The following is an 18576-nucleotide window of genomic DNA, read 5'->3' as shown; positions in this document are numbered from 1 at the left end:
TACGTTTTTTTCTTGTTTATAATTGTTGACTGCCAGTAGACACCATGTTTATATTGGTGAAGGTGAAGCATTGTAGTTGATTATAATGTGAAATGGAAGTTGTTTTCTGTTGGTGGTAAGCATTCTCTTAAGGTGTTACAGTCTTTGGTTTTTCCATTTATATTTTGAGGTTTGGATTTTTGCACGTCTAGCTCGTTAGCACGTCTAGCCTCTTACATCTAGACGTTCCGCTAGCGGAACACCTGCTCCAATATCCAATGATGGGCGTGGCGCGAAATACAAAGTCCTCGAAAATCCGAAAACTTCAATTTTTCAAACATATGACTATTTTACAGCATTTTAAAGACAAGACTCTCCTTTATCTAACTACACTGTACAAATTTCTGGCGTCTTCTGAGAGCCTATGGGAGTGTTAGAAAATGTCACGTCATGCCAGAGATCCCCTGTTTTGGATAGAGATGATCAAGAAGGCCAAGAAATAGTCAGAGAGGGCGCTTCCTGGTTGGAATCTTCTCAGGTTTTGGCCTGCCAAATGAGTTCTGTTATACTCACAGACACCATTTAAACAGTTTTAGAAACTTTGGAGTGTTTTCTATCCAAAGCTTATAATTATATGCATATTCTAGTTTCTGGGCAGGAGTAATAATCAGATTAAATCGGGTACGTTTTTTATCCGGCCGTGAAAATACTGCTCCCTATCCATAACAAGCTAGCTCGTTAGCACGTAGGACGCACTGATTGGTGTCACCTCGTTAGTCAGTATGTGTTACACCTGTGCTGGCTTGTCCATCTCGTTAGTGGGAAGGTGTTTCACCTGAGCTGGTCCAGGTTCTATTTAAGAGTGTCTGGCCCAGTGCTCCAGTTGTCTTGATACATGTGGAGAGTCAACACCTTTAGTTGCTCCACCTTTTTGGTTTGCTTCCTGTCTTTAAGTTTGGTGTGGGTTTTTCTTTTGTTTTCCTCTTCTTGGGCAGATTTAGTGGGTCTCATGGTGGGTGTCTTTTAGGTCCCAGTTGTTGTTACTAGTCAACTTTCAGTGGACACTGTGAGAGCAAAATTGCAAGATTATGTTATAATACTTTTTTTTGCAACAAATGGTTGTTTTATGCAACAGAATAGAGGGTTCTTAGAACTATTGTGTCTGTGTTCTACTGAGGATGGGCCTCTGGGAGAAAACACTGACAGGAGATTTACAATGTCTTTTGGGTGATAAAACCTAAAGAGACTGCATTCCAGAACATGAGTTAATGTTTCTGTTCTATATGGTACCAGGGAGAGATGACCCCAGGGCCAGACCCTGGTCTCTACACAAAGAGTACTGTTTTTACAGCAGATACTGTCTGCTGAGAATTATAAATATCTTTCATACAAATCTTGTGACCCGTTCTATACATCTGTTCGTCATGTAGGTTAAAAGGGGTGTATCTTGGCTGTAAAAGACCTTTGTACTTTTGTCTCGGGGCTCTCAACGAATCATCTGGGGGTGATTGTTCGACCAGCCATCATTATCATAGGGCACCCAATTGATTGACTTTATATGTGTGTTGTATTGACCTGCTCCCTTATAAGTGAATAAAGATTTAGTTTAAGATAAGTTTGTCTCAATTAATATTAAAGAAATTCACCACATTTGGCGATGGGGATGTGAATCTTCACTTGGTGACCGCTCCTGACGACCTGGGTAAATGGTGCACCAGGGATCCCTCTAACTTGGGATCTCAGGGAGACCACACTGCGGGAACAGAGCAAATGGACCCACCTTTGATCTGAGAGGCAGCGAGCCGAGTGGATACCATCAGTACAGTATATATAGTGGATACCATCAGTATAGTATATATAGTGGATACCATCAGTATAGTATATATAGTGGATACCATCAGTATAGTATATATAGTGGATACCATCAGTATAGTATATATAGTGGATACCATCAGTATAGTATATATAGTGGATACCATCAGTATAGTATATATAGTGGATACCATCAGTATAGTGTATATAGTGGATACCATCAGTATAGTATATATAGTGGATACCATCAGTATAGTATATATAGTGGATACCATCAGTATAGTATATATAGTGGATACCATCAGTATAGTGTATATATAGTGGATACCATCAGTATAGTATATATAGTGGATACCATCAGTATAGTATATATAGTGGATACCATCAGTATAGTATATATAGTGGATACCATCAGTATAGTATATATAGCGGATACCATCAGTATAGTATATATAGTGGATACCATCAGTATAGTATATATAGTGGATACCATCAGTATAGTATATATAGTGGATACCATCAGTATAGTGTATATAGTGGATACCATCAGTATAGTATATATAGTGGATACCATCAGTATAGTGTATATAGTGGATACCATCAGTATAGTATATATAGTGGATACCATCAGTATAGTATATATAGTGGATACCATCAGTATAGTATACATAGTGGATACCATCAGTATAGTATATATAGTGGATACCATCAGTATAGTATATATAGTGGATACCATCAGTATAGTGTATATAGTGGATACCATCAGTATAGTATATATAGTGGATACCATCAGTATAGTATATATAGTGGATACCATCAGTATAGTATATATAGTGGATACCATCAGTATAGTGTATATATAGTGGATACCATCAGTATAGTGTATATAGTGGATACCATCAGTATAGTATATATAGTGGATACCATCAGTATAGTGTATATAGTGTATATAGTGGATACCATCAGTATAGTATATATAGTGGATACCATCAGTATAGTATATATAGTGGATACCATCAGTATAGTGTATATAGTGGATACCATCAGTATAGAATATATAGTGGATACCATCAGTATAGTATATATAGTGGATACCATCAGTATAGTATATATAGTGGATACCATCAGTATAGTATATATAGTGGATACCATCAGTATAGTATATATAGTGGATACCATCAGTATAGTATATATAGTGGATACCATCAGTATAGTATATATAGTGGATACCATCAGTATAGTGTATATATAGTGGATACCATCAGTATAGTGTATATAGTGGATACCATCAGTATAGTATATATAGTGGATACCATCAGTATAGTATATATAGTGGATACCATCAGTATAGTATATATAGTGGATACCATCAGTATAGTGTATATAGTGGATACCATCAGTATAGTATATATAGTGGATACCATCAGTATAGTATATATAGTGGATACCATCAGTATAGTATATATAGTGGATACCATCAGTATAGTATATATAGTGGATACCATCAGTATAGTATATATAGTGGATACCATCAGTATAGTATATATAGTGGATACCATCAGTATAGTATATATAGTGGATACCATCAGTATAGTATATATAGTGGATACCATCAGTATAGTATATATAGTGGATACCATCAGTATAGTGTATATAGTGGATACCATCAGTATAGTATATATAGTGGATACCATCAGTATAGTATATATAGTGGATACCATCAGTATAGTATATATAGTGGATACCATCAGTATAGTATATTTAGTGGATACCATCAGTATAGTGTATATAGTGGATACCATCAGTATAGTATATATAGTGGATACCATCAGTATAGTATATATAGCGGATACCATCAGTATAGTATATATAGCGGATACCATCAGTATAGTATATATAGTGGATACCATCAGTATAGTATATATAGTTGATACCATCTGTATAGTGTATATAGTGGATACCATCAGTATAGTATATATAGTGGATACCATCAGTATAGTATATATAGTGGATACCATCAGTATAGTATATATAGTGGATACCATCAGTATAGTATATATAGTGGATACCATCAGTATAGTATATATAGTGGATACCATCAGTATAGTATATATAGTGGATACCATCAGTATAGTATATATAGTGGATACCATCAGTATAGTATATATAGTGGATACCATCAGTATAGTATATATAGTGGATACCATCAGTATAGTATATTTAGTGGATACCATCAGTATAGTGTATATAGTGGATACCATCAGTATAGTATATATAGTGGATACCATCAGTATAGTATATATAGTGGATACCATCAGTATAGTATATATAGTGGATACCATCAGTATAGTATATTTAGTGGATACCATCAGTATAGTGTATATAGTGGATACCATCAGTATAGTATATATAGTGGATACCATCAGTATAGTATATATAGCGGATACCATCAGTATAGTATATATAGCGGATACCATCAGTATAGTATATATAGTGGATACCATCAGTATAGTATATATAGTTGATACCATCTGTATAGTGTATATAGTGGATACCATCAGTATAGTATATATAGTGGATACCATCAGTATAGTATATATAGTGGATACCATCAGTATAGTATATATAGTGGATACCATCAGTATAGTATATTTAGTGGATACCATCAGTATAGTGTATATAGTGGATACCATCAGTATAGTATATATAGTGGATACCATCAGTATAGTATATATAGTGGATACCATCAGTATAGTATATTTAGTGGATACCATCAGTATAGTATATATAGTGGATACCATCAGTATAGTATATATAGTGGATACCATCAGTATAGTATATATAGTGGATACCATCAGTATAGTATATATAGTGGATACCATCAGTATAGTATATATAGTGGATACCATCAGTATAGTATATATAGTGGATACCATCAGTATAGTATATATAGTGGATACCATCAGTATAGTGTATATAGTGGATACCATCAGTATAGTATATATAGTGGATACCATCAGTATAGTATATATAGTGGATACCATCAGTATAGTATATATAGTGGATACCATCAGTATAGTGTATATAGTGGATACCATCAGTATAGTGTATATAGTGGATACCATCAGTATAGTATATATAGTGGATACCATCAGTATAGTATATATAGTGGATACCATCAGTATAGTGTATATAGTGGATACCATCAGTATAGTATATATAGTGGATACCATCAGTATAGTATATATAGTGGATACCATCAGTATAGTATATATAGTGGATACCATCAGTATAGTATATATAGTGGATACCATCAGTATAGTATATATAGTGGATACCATCAGTATAGTATATATAGTGGATACCATCAGTATAGTATATATAGTGGATACCATCAGTATAGTATATATAGTGGATACCATCAGTATAGTATATATAGTGGATACCATCAGTATAGTATATATAGTGGATACCATCAGTATAGTGTATATAGTGGATACCATCAGTATAGTATATATAGTGGATACCATCAGTATAGTGTATATAGTGGATACCATCAGTATAGTATATATAGTGGATACCATCAGTATAGTATATATAGTGGATACCATCAGTATAGTATACATAGTGGATACCATCAGTATAGTATATATAGTGGATACCATCAGTATAGTATATATAGTGGATACCATCAGTATAGTGTATATAGTGGATACCATCAGTATAGTATATATAGTGGATACCATCAGTATAGTATATATAGTGGATACCATCAGTATAGTATATATAGTGGATACCATCAGTATAGTGTATATATAGTGGATACCATCAGTATAGTGTATATAGTGGATACCATCAGTATAGTATATATAGTGGATACCATCAGTATAGTGTATATAGTGTATATAGTGGATACCATCAGTATAGTATATATAGTGGATACCATCAGTATAGTATATATAGTGGATACCATCAGTATAGTGTATATAGTGGATACCATCAGTATAGTATATATAGTGGATACCATCAGTATAGTATATATAGTGGATACCATCAGTATAGTATATATAGTGGATACCATCAGTATAGTATATATAGTGGATACCATCAGTATAGTATATATAGTGGATACCATCAGTATAGTATATATAGTGGATACCATCAGTATAGTATATATAGTGGATACCATCAGTATAGTGTATATATAGTGGATACCATCAGTATAGTGTATATAGTGGATACCATCAGTATAGTATATATAGTGGATACCATCAGTATAGTATATATAGTGGATACCATCAGTATAGTATATATAGTGGATACCATCAGTATAGTGTATATAGTGGATACCATCAGTATAGTATATATAGTGGATACCATCAGTATAGTATATATAGTGGATACCATCAGTATAGTATATATAGTGGATACCATCAGTATAGTATATATAGTGGATACCATCAGTATAGTATATATAGTGGATACCATCAGTATAGTATATATAGTGGATACCATCAGTATAGTATATATAGTGGATACCATCAGTATAGTATATATAGTGGATACCATCAGTATAGTATATATAGTGGATACCATCAGTATAGTGTATATAGTGGATACCATCAGTATAGTATATATAGTGGATACCATCAGTATAGTATATATAGTGGATACCATCAGTATAGTATATATAGTGGATACCATCAGTATAGTATATTTAGTGGATACCATCAGTATAGTGTATATAGTGGATACCATCAGTATAGTATATATAGTGGATACCATCAGTATAGTATATATAGCGGATACCATCAGTATAGTATATATAGCGGATACCATCAGTATAGTATATATAGTGGATACCATCAGTATAGTATATATAGTTGATACCATCTGTATAGTGTATATAGTGGATACCATCAGTATAGTATATATAGTGGATACCATCAGTATAGTATATATAGTGGATACCATCAGTATAGTATATATAGTGGATACCATCAGTATAGTATATATAGTGGATACCATCAGTATAGTATATATAGTGGATACCATCAGTATAGTATATATAGTGGATACCATCAGTATAGTATATATAGTGGATACCATCAGTATAGTATATATAGTGGATACCATCAGTATAGTATATATAGTGGATACCATCAGTATAGTATATTTAGTGGATACCATCAGTATAGTGTATATAGTGGATACCATCAGTATAGTATATATAGTGGATACCATCAGTATAGTATATATAGTGGATACCATCAGTATAGTATATATAGTGGATACCATCAGTATAGTATATTTAGTGGATACCATCAGTATAGTGTATATAGTGGATACCATCAGTATAGTATATATAGTGGATACCATCAGTATAGTATATATAGCGGATACCATCAGTATAGTATATATAGTGGATACCATCAGTATAGTATATATAGTGGATACCATCAGTATAGTATATATAGTGGATACCATCTGTATAGTGTATATAGTGGATACCATCAGTATAGTATATATAGTGGATACCATCAGTATAGTATATATAGTGGATACCATCAGTATAGTATATATAGTGGATACCATCAGTATAGTATATATAGTGGATACCATCAGTATAGTATATATAGTGGATACCATCAGTATAGTATATATAGTGGATACCATCAGTATAGTGTATATAGTGGATACCATCAGTATAGTATATATAGTGGATACCATCAGTATAGTGTATATAGTGGATACCATCAGTATAGTATATATAGTGGATACCATCAGTATAGTATATATAGTGGATACCATCAGTATAGTATACATAGTGGATACCATCAGTATAGTATATATAGTGGATACCATCAGTATAGTATATATAGTGGATACCATCAGTATAGTGTATATAGTGGATACCATCAGTATAGTATATATAGTGGATACCATCAGTATAGTATATATAGTGGATACCATCAGTATAGTATATATAGTGGATACCATCAGTATAGTGATATATAGTGGATACCATCAGTATAGTGTATATAGTGGATACCATCAGTATAGTATATATAGTGGATACCATCAGTATAGTGTATATAGTGTATATAGTGGATACCATCAGTATAGTATATATAGTGGATACCATCAGTATAGTATATATAGTGGATACCATCAGTATAGTGTATATAGTGGATACCATCAGTATAGAATATATAGTGGATACCATCAGTATAGTATATATAGTGGATACCATCAGTATAGTATATATAGTGGATACCATCAGTATAGTATATATAGTGGATACCATCAGTATAGTATATATAGTGGATACCATCAGTATAGTATATATAGTGGATACCATCAGTATAGTATATATAGTGGATACCATCAGTATAGTGTATATATAGTGGATACCATCAGTATAGTGTATATAGTGGATACCATCAGTATAGTATATATAGTGGATACCATCAGTATAGTATATATAGTGGATACCATCAGTATAGTATATATAGTGGATACCATCAGTATAGTGTATATAGTGGATACCATCAGTATAGTATATATAGTGGATACCATCAGTATAGTATATATAGTGGATACCATCAGTATAGTATATATAGTGGATACCATCAGTATAGTATATATAGTGGATACCATCAGTATAGTATATATAGTGGATACCATCAGTATAGTATATATAGTGGATACCATCAGTATAGTATATATAGTGGATACCATCAGTATAGTATATATAGTGGATACCATCAGTATAGTATATATAGTGGATACCATCAGTATAGTGTATATAGTGGATACCATCAGTATAGTATATATAGTGGATACCATCAGTATAGTATATATAGTGGATACCATCAGTATAGTATATATAGTGGATACCATCAGTATAGTATATTTAGTGGATACCATCAGTATAGTGTATATAGTGGATACCATCAGTATAGTATATATAGTGGATACCATCAGTATAGTATATATAGCGGATACCATCAGTATAGTATATATAGTGGATACCATCAGTATAGTATATATAGTGGATACCATCAGTATAGTATATATAGTTGATACCATCTGTATAGTGTATATAGTGGATACCATCAGTATAGTATATATAGTGGATACCATCAGTATAGTATATATAGTGGATACCATCAGTATAGTATATATAGTGGATACCATCAGTATAGTATATATAGTGGATACCATCAGTATAGTATATATAGTGGATACCATCAGTATAGTATATATAGTGGATACCATCAGTATAGTATATATAGTGGATACCATCAGTATAGTATATATAGTGGATACCATCAGTATAGTATATATAGTGGATACCATCAGTATAGTATATTTAGTGGATACCATCAGTATAGTGTATATAGTGGATACCATCAGTATAGTATATATAGTGGATACCATCAGTATAGTATATATAGTGGATACCATCAGTATAGTATATATAGTGGATACCATCAGTATAGTATATTTAGTGGATACCATCAGTATAGTGTATATAGTGGATACCATCAGTATAGTATATATAGTGGATACCATCAGTATAGTATATATAGCGGATACCATCAGTATAGTATATATAGCGGATACCATCAGTATAGTATATATAGTGGATACCATCAGTATAGTATATATAGTGGATACCATCAGTATAGTGTATATAGTGGATACCATCAGTATAGTATATATAGTGGATACCATCAGTATAGTATATATAGTGGATACCATCAGTATAGTATATATAGTGGATACCATCAGTATAGTATATTTAGTGGATACCATCAGTATAGTGTATATAGTGGATACCATCAGTATAGTATATATAGTGGATACCATCAGTATAGTATATATAGTGGATACCATCAGTATAGTATATATAGTGGATACCATCAGTATAGTATATATAGTGGATACCATCAGTATAGTATATATAGTGGATACCATCAGTATAGTATATATAGTGGATACCATCAGTATAGTATATATAGTGGATACCATCAGTATAGTATATATAGTGGATACCATCAGTATAGTATATATAGTGGATACCATCAGTATAGTATATATAGTGGATACCATCAGTATAGTGTATATAGTGGATACCATCAGTATAGTATATATAGTGGATACCATCAGTATAGTATATATAGTGGATACCATCAGTATAGTATATATAGTGGATACCATCAGTATAGTGTATATAGTGGATACCATCAGTATAGTGTATATAGTGGATACCATCAGTATAGTATATATAGTGGATACCATCAGTATAGTATATATAGTGGATACCATCAGTATAGTGTATATAGTGGATACCATCAGTATAGTATATATAGTGGATACCATCAGTATAGTATATATAGTGGATACCATCAGTATAGTATATATAGTGGATACCATCAGTATAGTATATATAGTGGATACCATCACTATAGTATATATAGTGGATACCATCAGTATAGTATATATAGTGGATACCATCAGTATAGTATATATAGTGGATACCATCAGTATAGTATATATAGTGGATACCATCAGTATAGTATATATAGTGGATACCATCAGTATAGTATATATAGTGGATACCATCAGTATAGTGTATATAGTGGATACCATCAGTATAGTATATATAGTGGATACCATCAGTATAGTGTATATAGTGGATACCATCAGTATAGTATATATAGTGGATACCATCAGTATAGTATATATAGTGGATACCATCAGTATAGTATACATAGTGGATACCATCAGTATAGTATATATAGTGGATACCATCAGTATAGTATATATAGTGGATACCATCAGTATAGTGTATATAGTGGATACCATCAGTATAGTATATATAGTGGATACCATCAGTATAGTATATATAGTGGATACCATCAGTATAGTATATATAGTGGATACCATCAGTATAGTGTATATATAGTGGATACCATCAGTATAGTGTATATAGTGGATACCATCAGTATAGTATATATAGTGGATACCATCAGTATAGTGTATATAGTGTATATAGTGGATACCATCAGTATAGTATATATAGTGGATACCATCAGTATAGTATATATAGTGGATACCATCAGTATAGTGTATATAGTGGATACCATCAGTATAGAATATATAGTGGATACCATCAGTATAGTATATATAGTGGATACCATCAGTATAGTATATATAGTGGATACCATCAGTATAGTATATATAGTGGATACCATCAGTATAGTATATATAGTGGATACCATCAGTATAGTATATATAGTGGATACCATCAGTATAGTATATATAGTGGATACCATCAGTATAGTGTATATATAGTGGATACCATCAGTATAGTGTATATAGTGGATACCATCAGTATAGTATATATAGTGGATACCATCAGTATAGTATATATAGTGGATACCATCAGTATAGTATATATAGTGGATACCATCAGTATAGTGTATATAGTGGATACCATCAGTATAGTATATATAGTGGATACCATCAGTATAGTATATATAGTGGATACCATCAGTATAGTATATATAGTGGATACCATCAGTATAGTATATATAGTGGATACCATCAGTATAGTATATATAGTGGATACCATCAGTATAGTATATATAGTGGATACCATCAGTATAGTATATATAGTGGATACCATCAGTATAGTATATATAGTGGATACCATCAGTATAGTATATATAGTGGATACCATCAGTATAGTGTATATAGTGGATACCATCAGTATAGTATATATAGTGGATACCATCAGTATAGTATATATAGTGGATACCATCAGTATAGTATATATAGTGGATACCATCAGTATAGTATATTTAGTGGATACCATCAGTATAGTGTATATAGTGGATACCATCAGTATAGTATATATAGTGGATACCATCAGTATAGTATATATAGCGGATACCATCAGTATAGTATATATAGCGGATACCATCAGTATAGTATATATAGTGGATACCATCAGTATAGTATATATAGTTGATACCATCTGTATAGTGTATATAGTGGATACCATCAGTATAGTATATATAGTGGATACCATCAGTATAGTATATATAGTGGATACCATCAGTATAGTATATATAGTGGATACCATCAGTATAGTATATATAGTGGATACCATCAGTATAGTATATATAGTGGATACCATCAGTATAGTATATATAGTGGATACCATCAGTATAGTATATATAGTGGATACCATCAGTATAGTATATATAGTGGATACCATCAGTATAGTATATATAGTGGATACCATCAGTATAGTATATTTAGTGGATACCATCAGTATAGTGTATATAGTGGATACCATCAGTATAGTATATATAGTGGATACCATCAGTATAGTATATATAGTGGATACCATCAGTATAGTATATATAGTGGATACCATCAGTATAGTATATTTAGTGGATACCATCAGTATAGTGTATATAGTGGATACCATCAGTATAGTATATATAGTGGATACCATCAGTATAGTATATATAGCGGATACCATCAGTATAGTATATATAGCGGATACCATCAGTATAGTATATATAGTGGATACCATCAGTATAGTATATATAGTTGATACCATCTGTATAGTGTATATAGTGGATACCATCAGTATAGTATATATAGTGGATACCATCAGTATAGTATATATAGTGGATACCATCAGTATAGTATATATAGTGGATACCATCAGTATAGTATATTTAGTGGATACCATCAGTATAGTGTATATAGTGGATACCATCAGTATAGTATATATAGTGGATACCATCAGTATAGTATATATAGTGGATACCATCAGTATAGTATATTTAGTGGATACCATCAGTATAGTATATATAGTGGATACCATCAGTATAGTATATATAGTGGATACCATCAGTATAGTATATATAGTGGATACCATCAGTATAGTATATATAGTGGATACCATCAGTATAGTATATATAGTGGATACCATCAGTATAGTATATATAGTGGATACCATCAGTATAGTATATATAGTGGATACCATCAGTATAGTGTATATAGTGGATACCATCAGTATAGTATATATAGTGGATACCATCAGTATAGTATATATAGTGGATACCATCAGTATAGTATATATAGTGGATACCATCAGTATAGTGTATATAGTGGATACCATCAGTATAGTATATATAGTGGATACCATCAGTATAGTGTATATAGTGGATACCATCAGTATAGTATATATAGTGGATACCATCAGTATAGTATATATAGTGGATACCATCAGTATAGTGTATGTAGTGGATACCATCAGTATAGTGTATATATAGTGGATACCATCAGTATAGTATATATAGTGGATACCATCAGTATAGTATATATAGTGGATACCATCAGTATAGTATATATAGTGGATACCATCAGTATAGTATATATAGTGGATACCATCAGTATAGTGTATATAGTGGATACCATCAGTATAGTATATATAGTGGATACCATCAGTATAGTATATATAGTGGATACCATCAGTATAGTATATATAGTGGATACCATCAGTATAGTATATATAGTGGATACCATCAGTATAGTATATATAGCGGATACCATCAGTATAGTATATATAGCGGATACCATCAGTATAGTATATATAGTGGATACCATCAGTATAGTATATATAGTTGATACCATCTGTATAGTGTATATAGTGGATACCATCAGTATAGTATATATAGTGGATACCATCAGTATAGTATATATAGTGGATACCATCAGTATAGTATATATAGTGGATACCATCAGTATAGTATATATAGTGGATACCATCAGTATAGTATATATAGTGGATACCATCAGTATAGTATATATAGTGGATACCATCAGTATAGTGTATATATAGTGGATACCATCAGTATAGTGTATATATAGTGGATACCATCAGTATAGTGTATATATAGTGGATACCATCAGTATAGTGTATATATAGTGGATACCATCAGTATAGTATATATAGTGGATACCATCAGTATAGTATATATAGTGGATACCATCAGTATAGTATATATAGTGGATACCATCAGTATAGTATATATAGTGGATACCATCAGTATAGTATATATAGTGGATACCATCAGTATAGTATATATAGTGGATACCATCAGTATAGTATATATAGTGGATACCATCAGTATAGTATATATAGTGGATACCATCAGTATAGTATATATAGTGGATACCATCAGTATAGTATATATAGTGGATACCATCAGTATAGTATATTTAGTGGATACCATCAGTATAGTATATATAGTGGATACCATCAGTATAGTATATATAGTGGATACCATCAGTATAGTATATATAGTGGATACCATCAGTATAGTATATATAGTGGATACCATCAGTATAGTATATATAGTGGATACCATCAGTATAGTATATATAGTGGATACCATCAGTATAGTATATATAGTGGATACCATCAGTATAGTATATATAGTGGATACCATCAGTATAGTATATATAGTGGATACCATCAGTATAGTATATATAGTGGATACCATCAGTATAGTATACATAGTGGATACCATCAGTATAGTATATATAGTGGATACCATCAGTATAGTATATATAGCGGATACCATCAGTATAGTATATATAGTGGATACCATCAGTATAGTATATATAGCGGATACCATCAGTATAGTATATATAGTGGATACCATCAGTATAGTATATATAGTGGATACCACATCTTGAACGTTGTTAAAAAGAAAAGAATGTGAGCGAAGCAAAGTGGAGTTTTTAGAAAAGCCTCGTAGGCTCTGAGTGTGTACTCCTGGGTGGGGGGGGGGGGGGGGGGTGGGGGGGGGGCGCCGCCTTGGAGGTGTAAACAGGGCCCAGCCAGCCATCTGTGAACTGAATGAAAACTGGAATCTGTGTTTACTAGGTAAGACCATTTATGATATAGTATAAGCTAGTAAGGTGCACCTGTAATTATTTTAAACATATACTTGATTTAAACCTGTAATAGTTAGTTAACGAAGCTAACGTTAGCTAGTTTATTATCACAAAAGTGAGAACTGCTCTAGATTGGAAACTTACGTTAATGAGTGTAAAGCCATGTTGTCTTTATGGAAACGATATACAATATATGGGAATGAATATAGTTTAGGAAATAATCCAAACCTAGTTGTGCCTAGTTAGGACATAACGTTAGCTAGCTAGCTAACGGTACTGTACTGTAGCTCATACAACGCCGACGGTCAAACCCGGCTTTCTAATATTTACGTTCATTAACTATTGTAACGTTATGGAAGATATTCACAGAAAACCATCATTGTCTTCGTTATTCATTATTAGTATGTTATATTATTATAATACATTATTTCGAGACATATTCAGAGCCAAACATCAACACAACTTTACCTTTTTAACTGTTGTCGCATCCAAACTTGTCACCATCGTTTTCAGTTGTAATTGCGAAGTTCCCGGAAGAAGTCCAGCAACAACGGAGGTTCCTCGATGAACCCACCTTCTAACAAGTTCTTTGAAGACACCTACCACACCCACCACCACCACAACTACAAAACCAACCATCACCACACCTACCTACCACAACTACCACCCCTATCTACCACAACTACCACCCCTATCTACCACAACTACCACCCCTATCTACCACAACTACCACCCCTATCTACCACACCTACCTACCACAACTACCACCCCTATCTACCACACCTACCACACCCACAACTACAAAACCAACCATCACCAAACCTACCTACCACAACTACCACACCTACCTACCACAACTACCACCCCTATCTACCACAACTACCACACCTACCTACCACAACTACCACACCTACCACACCGACCTACCACAACTACCATCAACACATCGACCAAACCTACCATCACCAAACCTACAAACCACAACTACCACACCTACCATCACCATGTTCCTACTGTATATTTCATTACCACACCTACCAAACTTACCTACCACAACTACCATCACACCTACCACATCTATCACACCTACAATCACCAAACCTACCATACCTACCTACCTTCACCACACCAACCATCACCACACCTATCACACCTACCATCACCACACCCACCAAACCTACCTACCTACCAAAACTACCACAACTGTCACACCTAACATAACCACACCTACCATCACTATACCTACAAATACACCTACCATCTTACCTACCATCACCATACCTACCATCCACACACCTACCATCACCACACTTATCACACCTACAATCACCACACCTATCCCACCTACCATCACCACAAATACAATACCATAATTACTTCACCACATCTACCATCAGACCTACCATAACCACAACTACCATGTTTTTCATGGTGATTAATTTTTACATATAGCCTGCAGTAACGTCAAGTAATGAAATGCTATTGTGTTATTTGAAATCGTAAACAAAACCAAATGATTATTTTTGCGATAGCATATATGAAATGTTTTACACTGTTAGAATGTTGCAGTCAAAATGACTGCTCATCAGCTTGATGGGGGGGTCTTGAGGCCCAGCGGTTCCAGTGTTAACAGAGATCCTGAATCTGAATCAGGAAGCTTGACTCTGAATCATGTGCAGTGTGACCACTGAGACTGAAGCCAACTCAATATGACTCCTGAGATCGACAGTTAATCAATTATAGTGTCTGTGAAAACAAACAAAATCAATCAGTCAGTCAGTCAGTCTGGTGAGAGAGAGAGAGAGAGAGAGAGAGAGAGACAGAGACAGAGAGAGAGAGAGAGAGAGAGAGAGAGAGAGAGAGACTCTTGGTTTGACCACAAGAGAAGAGAAAGAAAACCTTTATGAGCTGAACAGTATGCCAGTGGAAGGGAGGACAGTACCAGGTGACCCAATTGTGGTTTGTGACTATTATGATTTCCATTGTAGCCAATTCAGTTGCAGTAATTCTATTACAGATTTTTTGGGTAATTCCGTTACCAATTTGGAATTACGAATTTGAACCACTTAACAAAGTTGATCTCAGAAAAATCACTATAAGTCATTTTTATCTCTACCATTTCTTTCATTATAATCCCTCCTCACTGAGGGAGAGAAATGTGAAAATACCTGAAAGTTATGTGGGTTTTTGGTAACGGAATTAAAAGGCACAAGGGAATTTTTCTGAAACTTAAAGAAGGTTAACTCTTTCTCTAAAACCAAATGTAAGTGTTGATATTAGTAGTCAGGGGTCTTTACGTCAACATGATTCTGTTTTTATGTAGTTTTGATATTGGACCTTTTAAGACTTTTTCTGGAAGATGTTTTCTAATATCCCTTTTCCCATGTTTACCCAGAAATCAAAGCCTTCACTGGTTGAAAAATGAATCTAGAGTTACATTTACCAAAAATATAGACTCTTAGATTTCATTTGACACCAAATTACACATGCTCCTATGAACATCACGTTGGTGCTCCTGGGTCCTTTTACATGGAAATGCCCTACTGTAACTCTAGAGATACAATCTATCCCCAACTAGTAATAAAGTGGTCGGGCTGGTTTGCCACTGGCCTCTCCAGCTTCAGGCTGAATCACACCCATGATGAGAGGAGGTTTACTGGAGACACAGGGAGAAACTACAGTCTGAATCACACCCATGATGAGAGGAGGTTTACTGGACACAGGGAGAAACTACAGTCTGAATTACACCCATGATGAGAGGAGGTTTACTGGACACAGGGAGAAACTACAGTCTGAATCACACCCATGATGAGAGGAGGTTTACTGGACACAGGGAGAAACTACAGTCTGAATCACACCCATGATGAGAGGAGGTTTACTGGACACAGGGAGAAACTACAGTCTGAATCACACCCATGATGAGAGGAGGTTTACTGGACACAGGGAGAAACTACAGGCTGAATCACACCCATGATGAGAGGAGGTTTACTGGACACAGGGAGAAACTACAGTCTGAATTACACCCATGATGAGAAGAGGTTTACTGGACACACATGGAGAAACTACAGTCTGAATCACACCCATGATGAGAGGAGGTTTACTAGACACACAGGGAGAAACTACAGTCTGAATCACACCCATGATGAGACTACCTTTAAGGCTTAAAGGTTTGGTTAATGTTAGGGTTAAGGTTAAGGTTAGGGTCAGTTTTAGGTTTAGGTTTTGGCCAGACGGGCTGTCAATGGGATGTTGGTCCGAAAAGTCCATTTAGTATCTCCCTTCTCAAACCTGTCCTCCCCCTAACCAGTTCATATCATGTATTCCACCACCAGCACACCTGATTCACTAATCAGAGGTTTTGATGATTAGTTGACCAGTGGTACAAAGTGGACTGGATCTAGGTGAACTATGTGGAGGGTCTTCCAGGGACAGTACAGTACAGACTGAGAAGATAACAACAGTGTAGTTTACTCAACTCATTCACACTATCATGATTATTGTTTAGAGAGAAGATCAGCACAAGGGCATAAAGTGTAAGATATAGCAAGAGAGGACAATATGGTGCAAGGTAGCCAAAGTGGAATCAAAAGTCATAGGCCTAATCATCAATCAAATATGAAATATAAAACCAAAATATAATCTACATATAAAGACAACATGTCATCTACATGTGTTATAGAATAGCTCCCTGCTCACATCCCAGGTCATGTTTGGACTGGAACGTGACAACTCAACAGGCTATGCGCATCTCCCCAATAGCCTACAGACAACTTTCCTGAGTGCAATGTGATT

The sequence above is a fragment of the Salmo salar genome, unplaced genomic scaffold (assembly GCF_965601325.2).
Source record: "Salmo salar unplaced genomic scaffold, fSalSal1 ptg000257l, whole genome shotgun sequence".
In the NCBI taxonomy this organism is placed as follows: domain Eukaryota; kingdom Metazoa; phylum Chordata; class Actinopteri; order Salmoniformes; family Salmonidae; genus Salmo; species Salmo salar.
This window is presented reverse-complemented; position numbering follows the sequence as displayed.